The 27,086-nt window shown below is 39.3% G+C and overlaps 1 long non-coding RNA gene across 1 annotated transcript; it reads left to right on the top strand.

Annotated features, from left to right (window-relative positions):
- Positions 1-10,118: 10,118 nt before the first annotated feature.
- On the top strand, positions 10,119-17,343 carry LOC121400541. The gene is made up of 3 exons (XR_005965803.1): positions 10,119-10,544; positions 16,530-16,575; positions 17,024-17,343. It is a non-coding gene; the product is annotated as an uncharacterized LOC121400541 (long non-coding RNA).
- The last annotated feature ends 9,743 nt before the right edge of the window (positions 17,344-27,086 follow it).

Raw genomic sequence — 27,086 nt, 5'->3', positions numbered from 1 at the left:
TAGACAAGTGCATAAATTTGGGCTCCCCAACAGAGATATTACATCAATACTTGAGCCTCCTTTTGCAAATGTAACAGCCTCTAGACACCTCCTATAGCTTTTGATGAGTGTCTGGATTCTGGATGGCCATTCATCCATTTGACCATTCATCCATACAAAATCTCTCCATTTCATTTAAATTTGATGGCTGCCGAGCTTTCGATGTTATTCAAGTCAGGGGGATGTGACGGTGTCAGGAGCACTGGGATCGCTCCGTTCAGGAGTGCTCTGCTCCCTGTCCAAGATGGCGGTGCTAGGGCCGTGCACTAACATCACCGTGCCATGCCTGACGCATGACGTCAGCATGCAGAGGAACGGCGCAAAATTTTAAATAAAAGCCCTTCCAGGTGATGGGTTCGATGCCTGATGATAGGATTTCCTTTGAGTTTCCTAGGTGTTTCTAAAATTACTATTGTCTGATTCCTGAACCTTTTGACCCTGCCTGAACTTTGACATTGCTACTCATATTCCTGCCTATTGATATTTTGCCTGGATTTTGCCTGATCCCTTTTAGATTATGCTGAACTTGGACTTTTACCTGAAGCTTCCTCCTTGGTCCAGACTACTCCCGCTCGGAGCAGATAGGCCCCTGTCAGATGGCCATTCCAGAATATTGTACTTCTCCCTCTGCATAAATGCCTTTGTAGATTTCGAAGTGTGTTTAGGGTCATTGTCTTATTGGAATATCCAACTCCTGCGTAACTTCAAATTTGTGACTGATGCTTGATCATTATCCTGAAGAATTTGTTGATATTGGGTTGAATTTATCTGACTCTCAACTTTAACAAGGGCCCCAGTCCCTGAACTAGCCACACAGCCCCACACCATGATGGAACTTCCACCAAATTTGACAGTCGGTAGCAGGTGTTTTTCTTGGAATGCGGTGTTCTTCTTCCAACATGCAATGCCCTTTTTGTTATGACCAAATAACTACATTTTTGTCTCATCAATCCAAAGCACTTTGTTTCAAAATGACTGTGGCTTGTCCAGGGCCGGATTTACATAGTGGGCGTCCCTAGACCCACTGCCGTTCGTCGCCCCTGTCCCCTCCCCTTTATTCATGCAAATTTTCATCATCTGGACTGGAGCAATGGGGATTGGCACACGGGAAATTTAAAAAATGATTGTATCTCCAGTGCATTACCTGTGTTTTTGAACCAATGTGGGTGTGGTTGGGCAGCATGCCGCCCCCTAAAATCCTGCCGCGCTAAGCCCGGGCCTAGGTGGCCTTTCCACAAATCCGGGCCTGGGCTTGTCTTATTGAGCTTTTGCATACAAAAAGCAACTCTGTTTGTGGCGTGAGTGCAGAAAGGGCTTCTTTCTCATCACCCTGCCATACAAATGTTCTTTGTGCAAATTGTGCTGAATTGTAGAATGATGTACAGATAAACCATCTGCAGCAAAATGTTCTTGCAGGTCTTTGGAGGTGAACTTTGGGTTGTGTGTTCATATGCCGCTCCTGTATTTATATTGGCCTGCCAGACCTGGGTTTTACAGCAACTGTGCCTGTGTCCTTCCATTTTCTGATTACATTCCTTACAGTTGAAACCGACAGTCTAAACCTCTGAGATAGCTTTTTGTATCATTCCCCCTAAACCATGATACTGAACAATCTTTGTTTTAAGATCTTTTGAGAGTTGCTTTGAGGATCCCATGCTGTCACTCTTCAGAGGAGAGTCAACCAGAAGCACAACTTGCAATTGGCCACCTTAAATACCTTTTCTCGTTATTGGGCACACCTGCCTATGAAGTTCAAGCTAATCCACCCAATTTGGCCAGTAATCAGTATTGAGTAGTTACATGCATTCAAATTAGCAAAATTACAAGGGTATCCAAATTTTTGCACAGCCAGTTTTTCACATTTGATTTAATTTCACACAACTGAATGTTTTGTTCAGAAAACACCCCAGTACTCTTTTTTTGTTGAAAGTGGAGTACATTATTATGCAGGCTGAGAGGGTTCCCAAACTTTTTCATATGACTGTATATCTTTATTTGGATCATGTACAAGGTACTCTTTTATTATTAGAGAGAAAAAGGAAATCATTTTTAAAAAATTGGATAAAATGGAGTCTATGGGAGACAGCCTTCCCGTAATTCGGATCTTGCTAGATAATTGGTTTCCAGATAACAGATCCCATAGTTGTAACATAGTACATACTGTAGTAAGTTAGGTTGAAAAAAGACACATGCCCATCAAGTTCAACTTTTTAACTTTTTTTAACCTGTCTAACTGTCAGTTGATCCAGAAGAAGGCAAAAAAAAACCCATGTGAAGCCTCACCAATTTGCCTCAGAGGGGGAAAAAAATCCTTCCTGACTCCAAAATGGCAATTGGACCAGTCCCTGGACCAACTTGTACTATGAGCTATCTCCCATAACCCTGTAATCCCTCACTTGCTAAAAAGCCAACCAACCCCTTCTTAAAGCTATCTAATGTATCAGCCTGTACAACTGATTCAGGGAGAGAATTCCACATCTTCACAGCTCTCACTGTAAAATACCCCTTCCGGATATTTAGGCAGAACTTCTTTTCTTCTAATCGGAATGGGTGACCTTGTGTCAGCAGGAAAGACTAGCTGGTAAATAAAGCATTAGAGAGATTATTATATGATCCCCTTATATATTTATAGATAGTTATCATATCACCCCTTAAGAGCCTCTTTTCCAGTGTGAACATCCCCAATTTGGCCAGTCTTTCCTCATAGCTAAGATTTTCCTCACCTTTTACCAGCTTAGTTGCCCTTCTCTGTACCTTCTCTAATACAATAATCTCCAGTTTGAGTGATGGAGACCAAAACTGTACAGCTTTTTCTAGACGGGGCCTTACCAGCGCTCTATAAAGCGGAGCAATGACTGCTTCCTGCCGTGAATCAATGCCTTTTTTAATACAGCTCAAGACCTTATTTGCCCTTGATGCTGCTGACTGGCATTGCTTGCTACAGCCAAGATTATTATCTACAAGGACTCCAAGGTCCTTTTCCATAATGGATTTGCCTAGTGCAGTCCCATTAAAGGTATATGTGGCTTGGATATTTTTACATCCCAGGTGCATGACTTTACATTTATCAACATTGAATCTCATTTGCCACTTAAAGGGGTTGTTCACCTTCCAAACACTTTTTTCAATTCACTTGTTTTTAGATTGTTCCCCAGAAATAAAGACTTTTTTCAATTACTTTCCATTATTTATTTTTTACGTTTTTCCCAAAATCTAAGCTTAAAGTTGAATGTTCGTGTCTCTGGTGTTTGAGTCTGGCAGCTCAGTAATTCAGGTGCAGACTCTAAACTGTTACAATTTTGGAACATTAAGTTGATACATTTCTCAGCAGCATCTCTGGAGTATTAGCAACAATTGTATCAATTCTAACAGCTGCCTGTAATGAAACCCAGAGCTTCTGCTCAGCAGGGACAAAGATAACAAATGTATCAACTAAATGTATCAATTTAGAACAGCTTACAGGATCGTCGACCCCCCCCCCTCCCAGAGCTGCTTCAGAAGGAGAGAAATTACACTTTACAATTCTATATTAGAAAAACCGTCACACATAGGAAATAGAAAGTAATTGGAAAAAGTCGTTATTTTTGGTGATCTATCTGAAACCAACTAGTTGTTTGAAGGTGAACAACCCCTTTAACTGCCCAGATTGCCAGTACTGTTGCAAGGATGCCACATCCTGGTTGGAATTAATTTGGTGGATAGTTTTGTGTCATCTGCAAACACTGATACATTACTTACAATAACCTCCCCTAAGTTACATATGTGTAAGAAATGGATCAGCGCTTCTGGCAACGGAGAAAACAGACAACAGATAAATACAAAGTATATAGTGTTTTATTTCCAAACTTCAAATTGTGCACCAAGTGCTGAAATGTGGGAATAGTGGGGACAGAATGGCAGCTTGCAGGGGAAAGCCACGAGGGAGAAGGGGAAACCGGCAGTACCTCTATCCCGGAGACAACTGGGCAACCTTTAAAGAAAGTTTGCTTACGATAGCTTTTTTAATGAAAAAAATGTGAGTGCAACATTTTTTTATATCTTTTAAGTTTTAATAAAACGGATTACACGATATATTTCCTGTTTTATATGGGGATACCCACGGAGTGTCAGAGGAGGAGAATTGGTTACAGCACTATTCCCCCATTTCAGCATTTGTTGTACAATTTGAAGTTTGGAAATACTACACTATATACTTTGTATTTCTCTGTTGTTTGTTTTCTCCTTTGCCAGAGGCGCTGATCCATTTCTTACACATATATAAATAAACCACAGTTGAGAGACTGAAGCAGGATCGGCAGGAGTGAACTGGACTAAGGACTAACTTTGTTTTCTTACAATTTTTTAATTTTTATTAACCTCCCCTAAGTCATTAATGAACAAGTTAAATAAAAGTGGACCCAATACCGAAATAACTTCACTAAGCCCAACAGACCTTAGTTTAGAAAGCAGTTATTTTGTGGGGCACAGTATCAAACGCTTTGGCAAAATACAAAAAGATCACATCTACTGCCCCCCCACTGTCCAGCATCTTACTTACCTCATCATAAAATGCAATCAAATTCGTCTGACATGACCTATCCTTCATAAAGCCATGCTGATTGCTGCTCATAATGCCATTCACTAGGACAACATTTTGAATGTGATCCCTTAAAAAGCCTTCAAATAATTTGCCCCTTTTTAAATATTGGAATGACATCATCTTTTCTCCAGTCCATAGGTACCATACCAGATGAAAGTGAATCTGAGAAAATCAGAAATAGGGGCTGGTATAAAACTGAACAAAGCTCTCTTAGAACCTGGGGGTATATGCCATCAGGCCCTGGAGCCTTGTTTACATTAATTTTTATTAAAGCTTTATGAATTATATCCTAAGTCAGCCACTGACTAGATTGAGCTGAGCCATCAGTGCAGCTATGAAGTGAGCCTGTGAACTCAGACTCCTCTATTTTATACACTGAAGAAAATAACTGATTTAGCACATTTGCCTTTTCTGTATCTGTTACAATCAAACAGTTACCATCTTTTAATGGAGCAACACTCTCAACCTACATCTTTTTGGGGTCAGTTTTAGCCTCTGCCACAATGCTCTCTTCATTTCCTTTCTTTGCCTTCCGGATTGCTGATTTACAACATTTATTATAGTGTTTATATTCATTAAATGCAGCTTCTGTCCCAACAGACTTGTAGTTTTTAAATGCCTTTCTCTTCTTTCCTATTAACTTCTTTACTTCTATATTAAGCCACATGGGGTGATTCTTAGAACTTTTACATTTACTCCCTAAGGGAATAAATTGAGAACAGTAATGATTTAATATCATTTTAAATGACAACCATTTCTGTTCTGTGTTTTTAGCTGAAAATGCTCCAATCAATGCTCTGAAGGGCAGCCTTCAAGGCACTAAAATTAGCTTTACTTAAATTCATGTTTTTTGTTGCCCAAATGTATATTTGTTTTTTGCACCAGACATTACATTATATAACATTATGGTCACTATTACCCAGGGGTTCAATGACTTGCACATTCACTCTGGGTCATTTGAGATCACTAGATCCAAAATAGCATTTTTTCTGGTAGGCTCCTCAACAACCTGTGCCATAATATTGTCATGCAACAAGTTCATAAACCTGTTCCCATTAACTGATCTGGCAGTACTGTTGCTCCAGTCAATATCTGGGTAATTGCATTTGCAAACATACATTTAATACTGGTGCCATATTGAACATATGACATGTGGTCCTCCCTATCCTTAACAGTACCCCCAGCCAAATTTCCTCCCCCATTTTCCCTTCCTTTGCCCATCTCATCTAATCTGTCTTCCACTGAATCTTTTACTGAACCCTCCCCTCTAGTTTAAAATCTCCTCCAACCCTTTAGCCATCTTCTCCCCCAAAACAGCTGCACCATCATCAGGGTCAGGGCCAGCGGGGCACCGGGAAAAAACCTGGTGGGCCCCCGGCTCTTGTAGGCTCCACCAGCCCAGATCCACTCCCTGCTGAATATCCCAGCAGAATCTCCCTGCCGCAACCTCCCTTTATCAGTCAGGTTGCGGCAAATACAATGCGCAGTGCAGTGGGTGGCAGGCTCGGCAGGGGACGCGGCAGGAGGCCCATCTTGGCAGGAGACCTGGATGGGGGCCTGCAACAGCAGCCCGGTGGACCCAGGGCCCCCCAGTTAGACCCTGACCATCATCATTGAGGTACAGCCCATCCCTAGCAAAGAGCCTGTAGCCGAAATCAGCCCAGTTCTCCAAAACCCTCCCTGGCACCAATCTCTAAACCAGGCATTAATCTCCCTAAGTTCCCAGTGTCTTCTTACCATTGCTTGTGGCACAGGTAATATCTCTGAGAGAGTTACCTTGGAATTCCTCACCCTCAACTTTACACCTAGTTTTTTAAAATTGTTCTTGAGGACTTTACCACCTCCTCTAACTTTGTCATTGGTACCTATGTGTACCAAGACTGCCGGGTCTTCCCCAGCCCCTCTCAATAATCTGTCCTCTCGTTCCACCACATGCTCAGCATGAAGGGTCCTTATGGCAGATTACCCTATCCACCTTTCTAATAATTGAATCCCCTATAACTAGAACCTCTCTTTCCTTCCTTGGACTCCCCCCCACCACCCGTATTAGAGCCACTGCCTCTCAGAGTGCTCTGAGAGTCAGCCTGCTCCATACACGCCAGTTCAGAGCTTTCTTCCCCAGCATCTTCAGCCAAAATGGCGGATTTGTTTTTGTTTTGTACCCTTCTGTCCCCTACTTCCCCTCCTGACTTTCACAAACCTTCCTCCCTCATTAGCCTCCACTGCCCCTTCTCCTCCCTCCACACCACTAGCCCCTGCCAGTGTTTGTCCTGCGAGCCTCCTTTTCTCCCCCACATTTGCCGCTGCCCTCAGTGCTGCAAGTCCAGATTCCAAGATGAAAACCCACCGACATCTCTCACATGTAAATAATGCATGAAACTGCAGCTCCAACACCACATACATGTGACAAGACACACACTGAGTAATACCAGCAAACCCACTTGCACTCATATTTACACTGGGCACTTACAGTCTCCCAAGTGCAATTTCTCACAAATGCCTTAAGGTTTTTTAACGCCTTAAGGTTTTTAACGCTGCTTAACACTTAATTCACATGCAACACTTAGATCACATCCAACCAGGGCCGCCATTAGAAATCACAGGGCCCAGTACAACAAAACTTTCAGAGCCCCCTGGGCCACGCCCACACTAGCGCCCAGGCCCCACCCCAGATCCCGCCCACTCCACCCATGCCCCACTCCATCCCGCCCAAAGACCACACTAACATCAGGCCTAAAATAGTAACCCCCCACACACAAGTTATAAAAAGCTATTGATGGTTAGGGCCCCCATATAAGTTAAAAAAAAATTATTCTCTTAATTTTATTTCCAGAATCTATGGGACAGTTTACAACAATGAAAGGGCTGCAAACAAAGGTGGGGTTAAGCGGCCACTGGCAGAGAGCGAGAAAACGAGACAAGGCAAGTGCAGACAGGGAAAAGCCCTTGTGTGTTTATTGCAGAAGTGGGTAGCAACCCCTTTGTCAAGCAGAGGCCAGTGAAGTGGGGGATGGTGGAGGTAAGTGAGGAAGACAAATTTGTTACATGTAGGCGAAGTAATGGATGGAAGGGCAAGGAGAACTAAACCCTAAAAACAAATAAGGCTAAATATGAGATATTTGATATATTTTGTATATTTTACATACAGCTTAAAGTTTCAGCTTGTAAATAGCAGCAATGATCCAGGACTTCAAAGTTGTCACAGGGGGTCACCATCTTGGAAAGTGTCTGCGACCCTCACATTCTCAGTGGGCTCTGAGCAGATGTTGAGAAGCCAAGTTTAGGGGTCGTCGCAAATTATCAAGCAGAAAATAAGGTTGGCCTGTAATATAAGATTATGCTACAAGGCTGATTATTGAAATCTGTTGCTAGTTACACTGGTTTCTGAGCTGCCATGTAGTAATTATCTGTATTAATTACTAATCAGCCTTTAAGATTCTGGGATCTCTGAATTGTCATGTATGACTCCCAGAGCACCCAGGTGGGCAGCTGCTCTTCTACAAGTGGAGAAATTAGTGCTAGGAAGAAAAGGCAGGTTGTTAATACAACCTGCCTTAGATTGGGATTAGGAAAATTGATAGGGTAATCTATTGCAAGACGACATGCTGAATTATCTGCTGCGTTCCTGATGTGAGTGTATGGCTTTTGATGGACCGAGTTGACAGATTATTGGCAGAGGATGAGGACATGGCGGTCTTGGTTAACATTGGTACCAAGGACAAAGTTAGAAGAAGTGGAAAATTCTACAGGACTGGACAGCCACATGTTAGGGAGATGAATGCATGGAGATTTAAATGGTGATATAAGTAATGAGATGGAGTTGGAAGAAGTCTGGTTGGTAAAATGAGAGAGCTGGAGGTAATGTCACTTGGTGAAAATATTATAACATTGGAATAGCTGAAATACGAATGGGTTACATGACTGGACAGTAAATACAGAAGACTATCGGCTCCCTAAATCCAGAACTAGTGCTAAGCTTCCTGTCACAGCTCAGTCTTCCACCCATAGCAACCGCCTTTTGTTTCGGGAGGAGCCCTCATCCACTCAGATGCCGCCAGGTCTTAAAATGAGAGAAGCTAAGCAGAAGTTCTGGACAAGCAAAGGGGTCAGATACACAGTAAATTTAAATCTGCCTAACTACCACTTGAACTCTGCCTGGACTGATCCCTTGTTTGTTGACCCCGCTTGTATTCTTTATACATCCGATAGCTGTTATACCTTCAAGTGATAGTCAGTCAAGCAAGGGGTTGGTCCAGCCATAGGAGCCATAGGAGAAGCGCAAAGAGAAGAACAGGGATCTTGGTGTCCCCGCCGGCCCCTAGTCTCCACTATGTAACCTCACATTACACCCCCTTTAGAGGGGGCCACTGGACCCCCCAGGTTTATCTGAAAAAATTACAATGAAACTGTTTCTTAAGTCGATCAGCTCTGACATCAGAAGCAGGAGTCCAGGATCTCTCCTCAGGACCATACCCTTTCCAATGTACTAAGTACTGAAACTTACCCCGAACAAGCCGTGAATCAACCAATTTTTGAACTAAAAATTCAGGTTGTCCCTCAAACATTACTGTAGGAGGAGGAGACTGTTGTTGAATCTGCTTTTTCTTCCATACTTCTTCCTGTAGTATTTCTGGTCAGGTGATTTCTGAGGCAGCACAGAGAACATCACAAAATGGTGGTTCAAGGCAAGAGATGTAAAAGTGCAATATTTACTTAATAAGGAACTGATCGACTAGTTGGCTAAGTCTAACCCCATCTATCCCCCAAGTGTGGCTCTGTTAAATAATGGAAAAATAAAAAAGAATGTGCTTAATCAGATTTTTTCTTCAATGTATACAATAGAGAAGTCAGAGCTTCAGGCAAGGTAACATAAATCCTATGTTTCAAAAGAAATGAAAGTTTTAGCTGCCTGGCAATTACAGGCCCATAACTTTGACATCAGTGTTGGGCAAGTTATTTGAAAGTCTGTTAAGGGATCACATTTAAGATTATCTTCTCCAGAATGGCTTTATATATATTATGAAGGGCAGGGCCGTACCAGGCCAGCTGGGTGCCCCAGGCATCCCAGCCAGCCACATCGCCCCTCCACCGCGCGCCACTATGCGAGTGCACACGCTGACCCGCACGCGCTGACCCGCTCACTCATCTCGTAGGCGCACAGCAACAAGCCGGATTCTGAAGCCTGAACTGTGCCTGGCACCCCCCAAGCTTTGCGCCCTTGGCATGTGCCTACTCTGCCTACCACTAGTTCCGGGCCTGATGAAGTCAGATCAATATGCCCATGGCTGAATGAGTTACATGACTGGGCAGTCAATATAGAGGGTATACCAGTCAGCTGCAGAAAGAGGGGAATATATTAGGGGTCATTTATGACTGTAAGTGCAAAAAGAAAAGTTTTATCTTAAGTTTTTTTTTTACAGTGAGTGCTTTTAAATTTTTTAATTACCTTTCTGAAGTGGTTTTATTAGTAAATCAACTTGTTTCAAAAATAGGTTGAATGAATTTTAAACAGAGAACTTAGAAGGCTACTGATAAAACTTTGTGAACGTGATCCTGGGACTGCCCTTTCCTCAGGAAGGAAATGTTTACCCCTGTGGAGCAAACTGGCAACAGTTCTGATTTCTTTGGAATAACTAGAAGTCAACAGGTTTCATTTAGAGGCCAATCTGATCCATGTGTCAGTTTTCACCCTTAATTACTGTGTAACTTTGTATACTTTGCCATTGTTCTTGGACAGTAAGCATTCAGTATAAGGTATATTTTTTTATGTATTCTTTAGCATGCTTTATCTTGCTCTTTGAATCCAGTAAGGGGTTACAGCTGAGTTAAAATTTCCAATGGGCCGAAAATTTGAAGTCCTGACAACATCAAGTAAATGACCTGGAGCAGGAAGACCTGGAGCTCCATCCAGTTGGATCAGTGCAAAGTAAGTAAGACTGAATTTGTTTTACTCAAATGTAAAACTTGTCCCCTTTTTTTGCTGCTGCTTAAATTTGCCCAAAGCTACCCTAGCATACAGAGTCACATTTATATTAGTATACTGTTTGTAATACTGCTGCTTTGAACACCAATAGAAACCTACATACAGGTAAATCACTTTATACTCTAGTGACTATCTTATTTAATATTTATAACTGAACACCTGCTATTAAAGTAAGAGCCAGTGATGTACCTGCAATCTTCTATTTTACCATGAGGTGTCAGTATTTGACTTTTATTTATTGTTGTGCAAATATTTTACATAGCCCTTCTCACCCTAACCAGGTTCGGTTTCCTATTTGGTACATGTTGAAATACTGAACAGTATGAATTAAATATATATAAAACTAACTCAGTTGACTTCTTTGAGTGCAATTGTATGGATGCAACATTTTAACCAGTTTGGCTACTAACTTGATAGTGTGTAAGTCCATCATACATGGCATTTTATGATGCAGTGAGAACCACTGTAAAGTGCAGCACTTATTAGGGATGTAGCGAACTGTTCGCCCGCGAACTAGTTCGCGCGAACTTCGACCGTTCGCGTACGCCGAATGTTCGCGAACGTTTGGGAACGTTCGCATTTTGAGTTCGCGTTCGATCGTTCGACCATTCGACCATTCGAATTCCTTCGACTGCTAAAAATCGAACGATTTCCATTCGTTCGAACGATTGTAAGCATTCGATCGAATGAAAATCATTCGATCGAATGGCTTCGATCGTTCGATTCGAATGAAAATCCTTCGATCGAACGATTAAAATCCTTCGATCGTTCGAATCGAACGATTTTAGCGGGTGTTCGAAGTTCGCGAACTGTTCGCGAACGTTCGCATTTTTTGGCGGTGTTCACGAACGGCGTTCGCGAACACCAAATCGGCAGTTCGCTACATCCCTAGCACTTATTATCCTCCCATTTGTGTAGATTAGATTTGATTGTACTGCTTAGATTGTAAGCACTGAGGGGAAGGGATCTCCTTTATTTTGTCTCTTTAAATGTAATCTTGAATTTAACTGCATTTTGTATTTATGTATGTTTATAAATTTAATATGGACCCAGACTGGCAATCTGTGGATTCTTGCAAATGCCAGAGGGGCTGCTGTAAGATGCCATAGACAGTAATTATTTATTGGGCTGGTGATGATTGTTTAGGCCTCTGTGTACTGGAAATACCAGGGCCTATTTTGTCCAGACCAGTTTAATACCAGAATTTATTAAATATTGGTCTAATGTACAGCTAATGTACACTACATGTACAAGTAGCTCTATGTATTTTTCTATTAATGGCATACAAATAGTTGATACTCGAAAACAGATGCCTAATGGGACACATGGAATGAAAGTGAGAAAAATACACAAATACATATATTCTTTATTACCTATTTATTTATAATAATAAATATGTGGGAGGGCAGAGCTGGTAAAACACCTGCCAAGGCCGATATTACAAATTTACCAGCAATGTAGTTGGCGGTAATTTGTAATACTCTTAAAAAAAAGCCCTTGACCCACCCCCAATTCGCTCAGAACTTACTTTTTTCAGGCTTCTGGCCATAGCATGTGTCGCTCCGCCCATTTTGCATCACTGTGTGTGGCTCCGTCTCCTTTTGCATCACGGAACGTCCCCTTTTGTTTCCGCTCCCCTACCGGCCGTTAATATTTTTTAGAATAGGTGGCAACCCTAGGTCTGGTTAGGGGGACATATTGGATGGCAGGTGTGGGTTGGGGTGCAGGTCAGCTGGTCCTAGTCGAGCACGGGTTTGCCTGACTGGACCCATGCAGGACTGACTGGCTAGGGCGAGACTGTTTAGAAATCAGCCTACTGATATCCGTAGACTGATTTTTAGCCCCCGACCGCTAGCTCTGTCCTCTTCTTGTCTCGCATCCAGAAGCCTTGTGTTGGCTCCAGTGCAAACACAGTTGGTGAATTTTCACAAAGAAATGCAGGAGCCGAAATCTGTGAGTGAGTTTGCGCAGAAACAAGATGAGGAAACTGCTAGTGGTCGGGGGGCTGAAATTGGCCCTGTCAGTGCCCTTGCCTAATCTTAGGTCCCTATGGCATCACACAATCTGCATGGTTAATTTTATCCCAATAAATTATCCTAGATATTTTGACAAATCTATTTAAATACTAACAGCATGGCAAAAAAAAATGACCAGCTACCTTGGTGATGTAAACTGAGAGGGTTGATGTGGCCCTCATTTACTAATATGCAGTTCTTGTAATGAAAGCAAATATGTTTCATTATGCTAACTTTAGTGTATGCACTGGTGCACTGGTGTAATTAACGAGGACCAGTGATTTTTTTTTTAAAAGCTGCCTCGAAAATGGAAATGCAAAAAGCTGTATTTAGAGACAACACTATGAGTGTCCATATCAGTTAGATTCACGCATTCTCAGCAAAGGCTGACACCTTTGTTATACTGTACATTATGAGTATGTATTCAAATTTAAACAGTGCTTGCCGACTATGCAAGTGTAATAATTCTTAACATTTCCATTGTCAGGAACCAAAATAAGGACTGGAATAGTTTTAATATCCTCTTCTTCCTCAGCTTCACACAAACACAGATAACACAACTCTATTGTTTCATCTTCTCTTTGTGGCTATGTGCATGCACACATAGACTGCTTTCACTGTTGTAACATTTTACTCTCCATGGCGCTACAAAGCACTGTGGCCCCTGTCTGCCCTGTGCCCTTTGCCCCGTCATGTCTAGGCCTCCTCCTCTCCCAAGAGCAAAGCCTTTTCATTAATAACTTGGAACATGTGTGATGTAAGCCAGGATGAGTCTTTATGATGACACATGCTGCCAAGTATGGAGAGACTAAGAATTTAGAGCTGTGGTTTTCAAATAAATACCTAATAACAGGATTAAAGGTTACTTTTGCCTGAACTTAGGTGAGACATTTAGCTTTCAAGCTGTTATTTTGACTATCCTATATTCAAACAAAACTTTCTATTATAGATTTCAGACTAATATGGCTTTAATATTTAAGACAGGGGGGACTCAGGGGGACTAACAACTTCAGCTTGCAGTACTAAATTATTTAATTGAGTAAATATGCTTAAATATGCTTAGTGTTTTTATATGAAAATAATAAGAATATAATATATAATATGAATAAATTAAATATATCTGTAACAATATACTTGTTTATGTTAGAAAAATATTATGTTATGAATGCAACAGCAAGTTTAGAGTGCAGACACACTAAACTGGATGAAATGTGTTGCTTATATTTACGTACTTACATTGAAATCTACTCCTTGCACTTAATTACACTCAGCAGCAGTGTGTCTGTTTGACTATTAATGCTGGCGAACCCTAAAGTACAAGAAAGCAGAAATTCCGGGGTTCCCTGTGTCAAAAAAACCGAACAGACTTGTGTCCAAAGATACACAATCTAACAACATCTGAACTCTGAGCACCACAAGTGATGGCATCCCCACATCCCCCAACATTTAAGCTACAAACCTGGTTTTGCATGAAAATGCATTTTGATGCATTGGGTGAAATTGTGTTGTATCCAATTACTCCAAAGGCATGAATAGTGTGGAAATTGTGGTAAAAACACTGCAAAACATGTTGATTTGTGTCCTAAACTGCATATTGCATACTGCACTTGTGGTTGTAGTGACCACTTCTGTTCTATCTTAAGCTGTCCAAACATGGGCCCATAAAAGCTGCCAACCTGGCTGCTCTGGATCATGTTAATGGCTTATCTGCAGCATGGCCTGTGTTGACAGTCAACCATCAGCCAGATAACTGAAAATCCTGTTGCTCACTCCATGGCCCCTGACTCCCTTTGGACTCCTGGTCAACAATTCAATAACTTCAAAGTACTTCTTTAATTGAAAAATAAAGAAAATGCATTAACTGAATTTAGCAAAGGGGCAATACCAGAAAGAATCAGATGGTAAGTATAAAGCAATGGTTTTCATAAAACGAATAAATAGGACTTGCAGAAAAAATATGTTGAATGTGCAAATAATCCCAAATATTTGCTAGTTTTTAAATTAAAGGACAACTAAAGCCTTAAGAAAAGTTAAATTACTTGTTTTGTTCCTGTAAGGCTGCTACAGCAGTCTAACGATACAGCAGCCCTATAACAATAAAGATCTGACAACTTGCTGGTGCTACATAAATAAATGTTGATGAAACCCATACTTGAGTACCCTACCTTTGTTAAAACATGCTACTTACCACCTGTACAGCCACGAGTGCAGATCGACAGATCTATTTGTAATGTTACTGGTTATTGTTTACAAATAAACAAATCAATATGAAGGAAAGGAAAAAAAGTTCCGGAGCTGCAGGGCAAGGAGAATTATCTTTGTTGTATAACAAACTCCTTCCCTCTTGCTGTCTATTAGGACTGACGGACACTAGGAAGTGCAGGATTATGAAGTTGGTTTATTAAGGATTTAATTATTTATAATAGTTTTAAAATCAACACAAATTATCTGGAAACCTGATATCTGAAAATCTCTGAATTACAGGGTGGCCATATCCTATACTGTTTTTACATTTTAAGCAAATAATTCAAATGCAATTATAATTCAAAGAATTCTCTCAGAATGTGTCACAAAGGAATGTTTTTTGAGTCAAAAGAGTGTTACTTTTTGATTGCCTAATAAAATACATTAAAATACTTATATCAGCTATAAATGGTACATATGGGGGATAAATGTACATTATTTCTGGAAAGTCTTTTGAGGGTCATTTTCATATTGCCTTCAAATGCAGGCAAGTGATTACTTTATTACTTTGATTACTTTATATTCACAATAAACTGGTGCATGGGGCATTGTTCTGTGCAGCAAATGTGTTAATGCTTCATGTGCCTTTGTAAATTTTACTTCAACAGATAGATTGTGAGGTCTAGAGGGCAGACGCAATGCATAAATGCTGTTATTCTACAATAATTATCATACTATAACATATTATACAGGTTTAAGAAAAGAAAAACGTATTTAGAACTGCATGTTAAACAATATTTAATACTGTATAAGTATAGGGCTCCGGAATGCTTGAGATCTGGGGAGAGAAACTGGTTGCACATTTGATGATTATTCAATTTTGCATTTACATTTGTTTCTAATGTTACGATTTTATATCTGCTTACAGGTATGGGACCTGTTATCCAGAATGCTTAAGACCTGGGGTTTTCTGTATAAGGGATAGTTCCGTAGTTTGGATCTTCATATCATAAGTCTAATAAAAAATCATGAAAACATTTAATAAACACAATAGGCTTGTTTTGCTTCCAATAAGGATTAATTATATCTTAGTCTGGACCACGTACTGTTTTATTATTACAGAGAAAAAGGACATCATTTTTAAAAATTTGGATTATTTGGATAAACTGGAGTCTATGGCAGATGGTATTTTTGTTTTCTAGATAATGGGTTTCTGGATAACAGATCCGATACCTGTACATCAAAATGTTTAAGTTGAAACCAATAAAAATATTTAAAAATAAAAAGAGATCTGGGGTTTTCTGGGTAAATGATATTCCCATAATTTGGAACAGCAAGCTCCAGAACTGACAAGCTAGACATGTAGCATGGGTATAAATGGCAGGATGTTCAGATAGCTCTCATGACTGGTGTCCAACATTTTTCTGCATATGAGTTCAATAGAAGTTATTTATAGCATGATTTTAATAGGGTCTGGCTGTATGGAAAGCTGGCGAAAAATGATGATAATTCTAAGAAAATACCATGGCCTGTAACACATTGCTCTTCCCCTCTAACAGGGCAGATATAATTTGAGTTGCAATGCTTTGAATAAGAATCCCTAAAGAATTTAATATATCTTATGCTAATGTGCAGATAACTCATTCTGTATAATTGTTGGTAGGAATGAATTCTAACAAAACGCAGTGCAAGTGAGAAGGATATTAATCACCACTTTGTCTCTCCACAGAACCTTTTAGGAAATATCTCCTGCATTCTAAATTCAGATACTCATGGTAGGACAGTTTCAAATTGTTCCTTCTTCTTCGGTGTTTTGAAATGAGAGGGTTTGGTAGGAAGTGTTTCATGACAGTTAAATTGCAATGTAGGTTGAGGTTAGGAGTGGGATCCTGCCTCTTTAACATGGAAAGAAGACAAAGGTTCTACTCTTAGAGAGCCGGATCACAACTGTCAGACCATCTCTGTGCACTTGGGAGAGTCTGCTAAGTCATAATTATATCTCTTAACCTGTCTTGCACTTTGCAAAAGAAAGATCCTATTATATTGAAATGAGATCATTAGCAATCACATACTTTTTCTTTCTGGGGATTTTTTTTCTTATTCAAATATCTTAACTGCTTGGCAGTGGAATATTTATACATTTTTTTTCCAGTAAATGACGGCATGTTTCTATAGAATAGGAAAATTAACCTTTCTGTTTCTCATTTTAGTCTTTATTTTCAGGGGTTTGAAGCAAGGAAGAGGAATGTGCATGACCTCCAATGGAAAGCAAAACACAGCTTAGATGCAGTAACTGGATGATCAGCTTTCGTTCAAAACAGCCCCTTGACTCTGAGTTTACGGCTCAGATGATACAAAGAAAACAGAGTTATATATTGCTGAATTTTCCATGCAGTACAGTAACTGCCTGATTAGATGATGTTTTTCTAAAGAGAAGCTAAGCCACTTTATATATTCCACCCTAGGCTTCCTTCCTTATTAAAGGGGTTGTTCAATTCAGTTATTTTCAAATTGTTCACCAGTAATAAAACCCTTTTTCAGTTGCTTTTCATTCCTTTTTAATTTTTTACTGTTTTTTTCAAAATTGAAGTTTAATGTTCCTGTCTTTCTTGTGTTTTAGTCTGGCGGCTCAGTAATCCTGGTGCAGATTCTGAACTGTTTCAATTTGCTACATTAGCTGACACATTTCTCAGCAGCATCTGTGGAATATTAGCAACTATTGTATCTCTGCCTTTAATGTAACTCAGGGATTCTGCTCAGCAGGACCAAAGATAAGAAATGTATCAACTAATGTATCAATTTAGTTGCAGTTATGGAATTCAGAGCTGATTCAGGAAAGAAAAACTGTCACAACTAGAATATAGGAAGTCGCTGAAAAAAGTCTTTATTTCGGGTGATCTCTCTGAAACAAATAAAATTAAACAAATTAAACTAGAAAAAAAACCTTTAAAGCATGGAAGCAGTTACCAGTTGTAGTAGTTGTAGAGTAGTGCTATTTTAGGCTAAGGCCACACTAGGCGATAGCGCCGCGATTTGACTCGCGGCGACTTTTCGCCGCGACTTTTAAGCCGCAATCGCTGGGGAAACTTTTGCGCTGGCGTCTATGGGGAATCGCGAAAAATCGCCAGCGTAAAAACACACGCGGCGATCTTTTCTCTACTGTCGCTCGAAATTGCCTCGCTAGGCGATTTCGAGCGACAATAGAAAAAAGATCGCCGCGTGTGTTTTTACGCTGGCGGTTTTTCGCGATTCCCCATAGACGCCAGCGCAAAAGTTTCCCCAGCGATTGCGGCTTAAAAGTCGCCGCGAGTCAAATCGCGGCGCTATCGCCTAGTGTGGCCTTAGCCTTAGGGTAATTAGTACACAATGAAGAAAAGGTATCAAAGGGTTACTCACAGAAGTAAATTACAGAGATCAGACTGATAGTAGATTGAAGGCAGGGGCAGTTCCTCTAATTTTTTTTTTCTGTGACTGTTCGATTGGGGGCCAACATTGCTGTCCAATATAAAGGCAATTATAGGAGCAAATGCAATTATGGGAGCAAATACAGCTGAATAAGGACATTTAGCTTTTCAGTTATGTAAATAGGTCTTAATTTTTGAGTAAAAGTGTATACTGCAATTAAAAGAGACAGTTTCCTACCATGCAGATTCTAATATCATGTTTTATGGCACTCTCGCTGTATAAAGCACAATAATAGAGCAAATCATAAGGAAAAGTCTTTTTTGTGATCCTGCACACTTATTTGATCAAAAGTTGCATTGATTTTACACAATTTACTGCACCTTGTGCTTTATAGCAGTCCTAATTCTAGCACCAATAAAGCTCTGATGCTACCTGATATGCAGATGAGCAGCATTATGAAAAAATTACATGCAAATGGAATTAAATACATACAACTTTTACAGGGGAATAGTATGGTCTAGTTACCCATAGCAGCCAATCAGAAGGTAACATTCTTTGCCAGTGAAAAAATGTTTGATTTGTTGTTATTGGTGACTAGACCTGAGCAAACCTTGCTCCTTTTATTACATTTTGTGACCTTTTGGGGATAGTGCATCTAAATTCTCTTGTAAACAAGTTATCTTTTATTCTGATCAGTTATTAATTTTGGATTTATTATTAGTATTAAGATGTAGTTATAAAACATCATCATTAAACAAACAAATCACACACAAACTGATTTACACAGGAGGTCAAAAGCACTACTCAACACTTACAATCAGCTTACAATCGTTTTAAAAAACATTAAAACATTTCTTGCCCTTGAGAAAACAACAGGATTCACATGCCTAAGCTTTTTAAATTCAACTTAACATTTTGCCATTTTTCATGACAAATTGATGGCCAGAGGCTATTGTTTCCTGGCAGGCTATCATTGAAAATTAACTGAATAAATAAAACTGTACAGATAAATTAGGCTTCCTGGGCAGAAAAAAAACTTACTTAATAATAAATAACTTTAATAGCAATTTATTATTAAGTAAAAATAGAGACCGTTAGACTAATGACCAGGCTAAGATGGGGTTTTGCTTCCAATTTGCTTCACTTTACTTCTTAGTTACTCATTTTTTATGAAAGGGCAATAGAAAGAAAGCATATCCTTTATACTCATTTATTGCTGTAAACTTGTGGAATGCCCTATACAATCATTTGTATAGTTATTGCTATGCTGTGGGTAGGGTTGCCACCTTTTCTGGAAAAAAATACAGGCCTTCCTATATATTTATCTTTTTTCCCTATTAATAACATTGGGATCAACCATCATTTTTACTGGCCAGGCAGGTAAAATTTTGGCCAGGTGGCAACCCTAGCTGTGGGAAAGCTTCCACAATTTGACTGCACTGCAACATGGAGTATACAGTATCCTGAGTGTCCAATGAGTGTCACTTGGGTAAATTTCCACACCATAAATTTCTGTTCACACACATCTATCGAGACAGACCAACAGGGGAGAACTGCATGCTATTTCCACCTATTACCACATGGAAAAGTCTCTCTAGCTATGACTTTGCTACCTGCAGGCATACTACCTCTGGCAATATACCTGCGATAGAACTTACATGTTTTCCTTTCTGCACATTAATGACTATGGGGAGAGTATTGTAAGTAATGTATCAATGTTTGCATATGACACTATACTATGCAGCCCAATTAATTCCACACAGTTTTGGTCTCCAGAGCTCAGACATGACATTATTGTATTAGAAAGGGTACAGAGAAGGGCAACTAAGCTGGTAAAAGGTATGGAAAATCTTAGCTATGCTTAAAGGGGAAGGAAACCTAGTTGGTGCAAAAACCTTCCCCCCCTCCCGTGTGTTGCCCACCCTCCCTCCTCCCCCCTGGCCTACCCGTCCCGCTGGGCAAATGCCCCTAACTTGTTACTTACCCTTCTGCGCAGGTCCAGTCCAGGGAGTTCACAGACGACATCTTCTTCCACGCGATCTTCTTCCTGCTTTGACCGGCGCATGTGGATTAGGAGCATTTCGCCGGTACGATCTACTGCGCATGCGCCAAAAGTACATCATGACTTTTGGCGCATGCGCAGTAGATCCGTACCGGCGAAATGCTCCTAATCCACATGTGCCAAAACGCCGTTCAAAGCAGGAAGAAGATCGTGTGGAAGAAGATGTCGTCTGTGAACTCCCTGGACTGGACCTGCACAGAAGGGTAAGTAACAAGTTAGGGGCATTTGCCCAGCGGGACGGGTAGGCCAGGGGGAGGAGGGAGGGTGGGCAACACACGGGAGGGTTTTTGCGCCAACTAGGTTTCCTTCCCATTTAAAGACTGACCAAGTTGGGGATGTTCACACTGGAGAAGAGGCGCTTAAGGGGTGACATGATAACTATGTATAAATATATAAGGGGATTATATAATAATCTCTCTAATGCTTTATTTACCAGTAGGTCTTTCCAGCTGACACAAGGTCACCGATTCCGATTAGAAGAAAAGAGGTTCCTGCTAAATATTCGGAAGGGTTCTTTTTACAGTGAGAGCTGTGAAGATGTGGAATTCTCTCCCTGAATCAGTTGTACAGGCTGATACATTAGATAGCTTTAAGAAGGGGTTGGATAGCTTTTTAGCAAGTGAGGGAAAACAGGGTTATGGAAGATAGCTCATAGTACAAGTTTATCCAGGGACTAGTCCGATTGCCATTTTGGAGTCAGGAAGGAAGTTTTCCCCCTCTGAGGCAAATTGGAGAGGCTTCAAATGGGGTATTTGCCTTCCTCTGGATCAACTAGTAGCTAGGCAGGTTAAAATAGAGTTAAAAGTTTGAACTTGATGGACGTGTGTCTTTTTTCAACCTAACTTACTATGTATGTTACATGTAACTTTACAGCCAAGAGTTGGGAAGTGGCCAGAATGGGGCACACATGCTCTGCAGTTTATAGAAATAAAGTGGCACATATTTACTATTTATATTTTATTCAGCTAGATGAAGGAATTCTGGATGAAAATCATTTTAGGTATTATTGTTATTCAGGTGTATACTTTTCATATTTTCATAATCTAGATTGTTCTCATTTAAAAGAAATATACAGGTCTTTAAAGTATTAATTAAAATTTGTCGTTGTCATCCAAAATAAATACACCAGTGCTTGTCTGAAGACATGTCACTTTTCCCAAGGGATTCATAAGAGGGAAGTCTCACTGTGCTAAGTTTAACTGCAGGCTCAGTTACTCATGTTTATTGCATGATTCTGATTCCTAAAATTTTTTTTTTAAAGGAAATGAGAGAAAATACATGAATATAAAGGCTAAATGTATCTTTTTCAAGTAGTTCATGCGATACGGTATAGTGTGTGGAATGAATTCATAAAAGTATTTATAAACACAAACTTAGGGTACGCAAGCCAACATTTTATTGTTTCCCTAAGGTAGATCACCTGCCTTGGACATTCAGGGGCCCATTTACTTAGCTCGAGTGAAGGAATAGAAGAAAAAAAACGTAGAATTTTTTTGGCTACTTCAACCATCGAATGGGCTACTTTGACCTTCGACTACGACTTCGAATCGAACGATTCAAACTAAAAATCGTTTGACTATTCAACCATTCGATAGTCGAAGTACTGTCTCTTTAAAAAAAAACTTCGACCCCCTAGTTCGCCACCTAAAACCTACCGAAGTCAATGTTAGCCTATGGGGAAGGTCCCCATAGGCTTTCTAAGCTTTTTTGGGTCAAATAAAAATCGTTCGATCGATGAATTAAAATCCTTCGATCGAACGATCGAACGAATTGCGGTAAATCCTTCGACTTCGATATTCAAAGTCGAAGGATTTTCATTCGGCAGTCGAATACCGAGGGTTAATTAACCCTCGATATTCGACCATAAGTAAATTTGCCCCTCAATGTACCAATTAGAAGATTTCCTGCTGAAAGCATTTAGGACTTTCAGAAGTCTATAGACCTGTTGCTTGTTAAACTTGGATCACTCTAAATCCTTGTGATGACGTGTCATCTTTCCGAAACAGATCACTCATTTATGTCCTTTTTCAACTTTGTGTACCATGAGATCATAGCAAATGTTTTATATATAATAAGGGAAAATTCAACGAGTTCAAATAAAAGGCAACAGGTTAGAATATTCTGATTCTGGTTTAATTTTGGGGGCGATCTTAGGTGACTGCTGCTGATCAGATTTAGGCATTCCATATAGAAGGACTGTCAACCAAAGCACTGTACATTGCATCATATCACTAAAGAAATACTGTAACTTTCTGCATGACTGTTATATTATTAGACTCAGATATTCTGGTATAAAATAAAACATGGTGGCAATTTTTTGCATGAAATAAGTTAAAACAACAGCTGGAAATATTCTGTCGCTGATGCAGGTTTTAAAGGAACTGTAACACCAAAATATGAAAGTGTATCAAAGTAATTAAAATATAATGTACAACTAGTATGTTTACTTCAGGAAGACTACTATAGTTTATATAAAAAAGCTACAGTGTAGCCATGGGGGCAGCAATTCAAGCTGGAAAAAAGAAGAAAAGGCACAGGTTACATAGCAGAATATATGAATTAATAAAACACCATTGTATTGAACAGGGCTTATCTGTTATGTGCTGTGTAACCTGTGCCCTGTCTCAGCTTGAATGCCTGTCCCCATGGCTACCCAGCAGGTTATTTATATAAATTAAAGTAGACTTTCTGAAGCAAACACAGCTTTTACCAGTATATGTTAACAGTATATTTTATGTTAATCACTTTAATTTTTTTGGTGTTATTGTTCCTTTACATATATATATAACTCTCATCGACACCCTTCCCCTGTGACTCTGTTGATACAAATGGAAAAGCCTCCGAGTTCCCAATACTAATCAAAACAAGTATTCTGGGTGTAGCTTTTTTAAATGTTAAAAAAGTCCATATTAGGAAGAAGCTCTATACTTGTAGGTAGGATTTTTTTTTAACCAGAAGCAGCACCAGAACAGTGACTTTTCCCACAGGTCTGAATTACAACAATGCAAATAACGTATTTGTAGTGGAAATAATCAGAAGATTATTTAAACTGAAATTTTGAACAAAATGTTACCCGAAATGTATAAACGTCTAATATACATTCATTCTAAAATTTCAGTGGTTTTAAAGTTATTTTTCAATATAATTGCAATATTTTCATGTCCCTATCTACAATACTGGTTCTGTCTCATGAAACAATGTACCAGAAATTACCCCTGCGTGCTTCTTTGCAGGTCTGTTAATATGCTGGCTTCTGTTACATTGTTTCAAAGTCAGAACCACCAGTGTGACAATACCATTTTGTAGGAAAGAGTAAGAGGCCTATGTGTTATACCTGCAAATAAAAAAATTTCCTGTGTGGGAACAAAATTGTTGAAAAATTTGAATCGTACAAATTTTCAGATTTGATGCATGAAAAACCCCCACAAAATCTTTGGATTATTGTACGAAACCCAGCCAGAACAGCATATCTTTGGGACTTCTCCCATTCACTTCTACATGAACTCGGCAGGTCTGAGTTGGAGTACGTTTTTATTTGGACTTTTAACACCCTCTGGTTTAATAAATTCTGAAAAATTCAAGTTTTTTTTTACACTAAAAATTCAGATATTATAGTAGAAAAACTCACATTTTTAGAGTTTTTGGCATTCGGACCCCCTGTAAGTACAATTGTATCTTGATTTTACATTATGGGTTTGCAGTCTATATTTTTTATGTTGTATTTATCTAACATTAATTTCCCTGAACAATACATTCTAAAATCACCTGATTTAAGATTTTGCCATCTAGCTTGATATCAAGGTCCAGAATGTTGTGTCACAGAAAATTAAACGCCGTTCAGTAAGATATTTGAATTGAAATCTATTGCTTTTAATAATCATTTGCGTTACACATATTTTTAGACATGCGATATTTCCTTTTCAAAACTATATAAATAATTAAATTATTCACAACATGAGAGTTGATTCAAGTACTTTGCTTCAGTAAAATTAGCGATGATACTATCTAAACTCAGCAGACTGTTGCAGAACACAAAGGGATCTCTCTGGGTTACAGAAAGAAACTATTTGCAAAAGTTAAATGTCCCTTGTGGATGTCAAGGGTTAATGGCTTGCTTCCACTAAGGAAGAAAACTTTTCAGTCTCTATTTCCCACACCTCTGGCTTCCTTGCAGCCAGGATACAATGTATCTTTCCATTTCCTCTTTAAATCATTTCTACCTTGTCCCTTGACCAATGCCAAACTGTCCGAGTGAACTAGGTTTAGAAATAATAAACAAGCCTTGCACGTGCTCATGCCAAATGTTATTGCTCCTCTCTCCACCCATGACTTTGCTTGAAGGGTCACTGTGTCCAATGCACATGTCCAATACAAATGTAAAGGAATAATATACTTTGTTTATATTTCATGTATTCTAATTAAATATAAGCAAAGTATGGTGGAGTGGAAAAGAGTTTTCTTTTTCGGGCCCTGTTGGTAATCTGACACTGCTTGATGATGGAACTCAATAATTATGAAGGCCCAAGTTTCCTCTTCAATGAGAATGTGTGCAGGTAAGGATGAATTCACAGAAATTATCATAAAGGTGAGTAAAATAAATAAAATGATCCTGATTTGTGTATAGAGTCGTAACAAAGTGTCACTGATTACAGAGCAGCTCTAGGCTGTTAAGGGTATGCTGACATGAAGGGTTCACTCTGGAATTAGTGAGGCATGTCTGTAAAGTTGGTTTTACATGAAACTATTTGCTTGTTTGGTGGTTTTAACAAATGAGTGGCCCTTTGCACAGTCTTTGGATGTACAGGTATAGGTTCCGCTATCCGGAAACTCGTTATGCAGAAAGATCAGAATTACGGAAAGACCATCTTCCATAGACTCCATTTTATCCAAATAATCAGGCCCGGATTTGTAGAAAGGCTACAAAGGCCCGGGCCTAGGGCGGCAGAATTTTAGGCATGCCGCTCAAACACACCTGCATTGGTTCGGAAGCACTGGGTATTCACAGAAGATACAATAATAAAAATTCCTGTGCACCAATCCCCAGTACTCAGTACATGCTGAAAATTTGCACATGTACACAAAGGAAGGGGACGAGATAGGGGTGATGAATGCCAGCGGGCCTAGGGGAATCTGTTATGTAAATCGGGCCCTGCAAATAATCCAAATTTTAAAAAACATTTTCTTTTTCTCTGTAATAATAAAGCAATACCATGTACTTGAGCCAAACTAAGATGTAATGAATCCTTTTTGGAAGCAAAACCAGCCTATTGTGTGTATTTAATGTTTACATGATTTTCTAGTAGACTTAAGGTATGAAGATCCAAGTTACAGAAAGATCCATTATCAGTAAAGCAGGTCCCGAGCATTCTCGATAACAGGTCCCATATCTGTATCATAATAGGAACCTAATTTATCAAGAGTCGAATTTCGAGTTGAAAAACATTGAAATTCGAATTCAAAAAGACCAAACGAAATTAAGTCAAAGTTTTTTTTTGGTTGTAATGGAGGTTTCTTGGTCTGTTACAGGGGGCCATTAAATTGCTTACCTCATAACCACCACATCTACAGTGCATATGTTTTGTGGTTATTGCTTAAAGTGATACTGACACAAAAAATTTTCTTTCCAAAATATTAATCTACATTTAGGGTCATATTTATCAAGGGTTGAATTTTGAGTTGAATAAATGTTGAAATCCAAATTCAAAAAGACCAACCGAAATTAAGGCAAAGTTTTTTTTTCCTTTGAATTGAAGGAATTGCGCATTCGATTGAATTTGATTCAACGTTTTTCCCCTCAAAAAATTAGATTTTTCAAAGTGCACCAATTGACTCCAAATAGGTTCTAGGAGGTCCCCCATAGGATAAGACTGCAATTCGGCAGGTTTTAGATGGTGAATGGTCAAAGTCTATTTTTTAAAGAGACAGTACATGATAAATTTTGAAATTTTCGTCTTTTTTCAAATTCGAATTAAATTTGAGTTATTCCCTAATCGAAGTACACAAAAAAAAGCTCGAAATTCGAATTTTTTTAATTCGAAAATTCACTTCAACCTTTGATAAATCTGCCCCTTTAAGTTATATATAGGTCACGTTGATCGTTTTTTGCTGATAGTTCCGCTTTTGTAAGTAATTATTTCTTGAAGCTACTAAACCTGACTGTATTGCCAACCTGACTGTCCCATCTCAGTCTGTCAGAGTTTCTAATGCTAACAGACTACTGCTGCACAAATATGGCAGCCCCCTCATAGAGGAACATGGGGGTAAGAAAAGTAATGTAAAAGGCATCAGGCAAATACTTTTATGGAAAATTATAAATAGCATTCAAGGATAATGTTATGATGGATATAAAAAAGGTTATTTTCTGGTGTCAGAATCTCTTTAAATCCTATTTTTAATTGCTATGAAAAATGTTAGTATTGCAAAGGAACAAAGTTTTTTTTACATTTGCATTTAGCATCTGTAAATTAACCATTATATGTTGGAGTGGCTGATTAAAATCAACCTGGGAAGCCTATTAGCTCTTTCAACTTCAGCTAGAGTATGGAATAAGTGACTTGTGGATTGTTTTTTTTATTGGCTTGTCTTCAGACATTACTGCATTAAGGTTACACCATGTTGCATACATGGAACTGAATGGAAACAATTGATTACTGCTATCCTGATAGTAATAAGAGGTGGTGGGAAAAAAAGGAAAAGGGTCTTGGTTTAGAGAATGTTGGTGATATTGAGGAAATGTGTCAGATTTATCGTGGGACCATTAAAACCAAGCACATTTACCTTCTGCTATGTCATTGTGTAGTTCAAAACTTTTCAAAGGGT

The sequence above is a fragment of the Xenopus laevis genome, chromosome 2S (genome assembly GCF_017654675.1).
Source record: "Xenopus laevis strain J_2021 chromosome 2S, Xenopus_laevis_v10.1, whole genome shotgun sequence".
NCBI classification, from domain to species: Eukaryota; Metazoa; Chordata; class Amphibia; order Anura; family Pipidae; genus Xenopus; species Xenopus laevis.
This window is presented reverse-complemented; position numbering and strand designations above follow the sequence as displayed.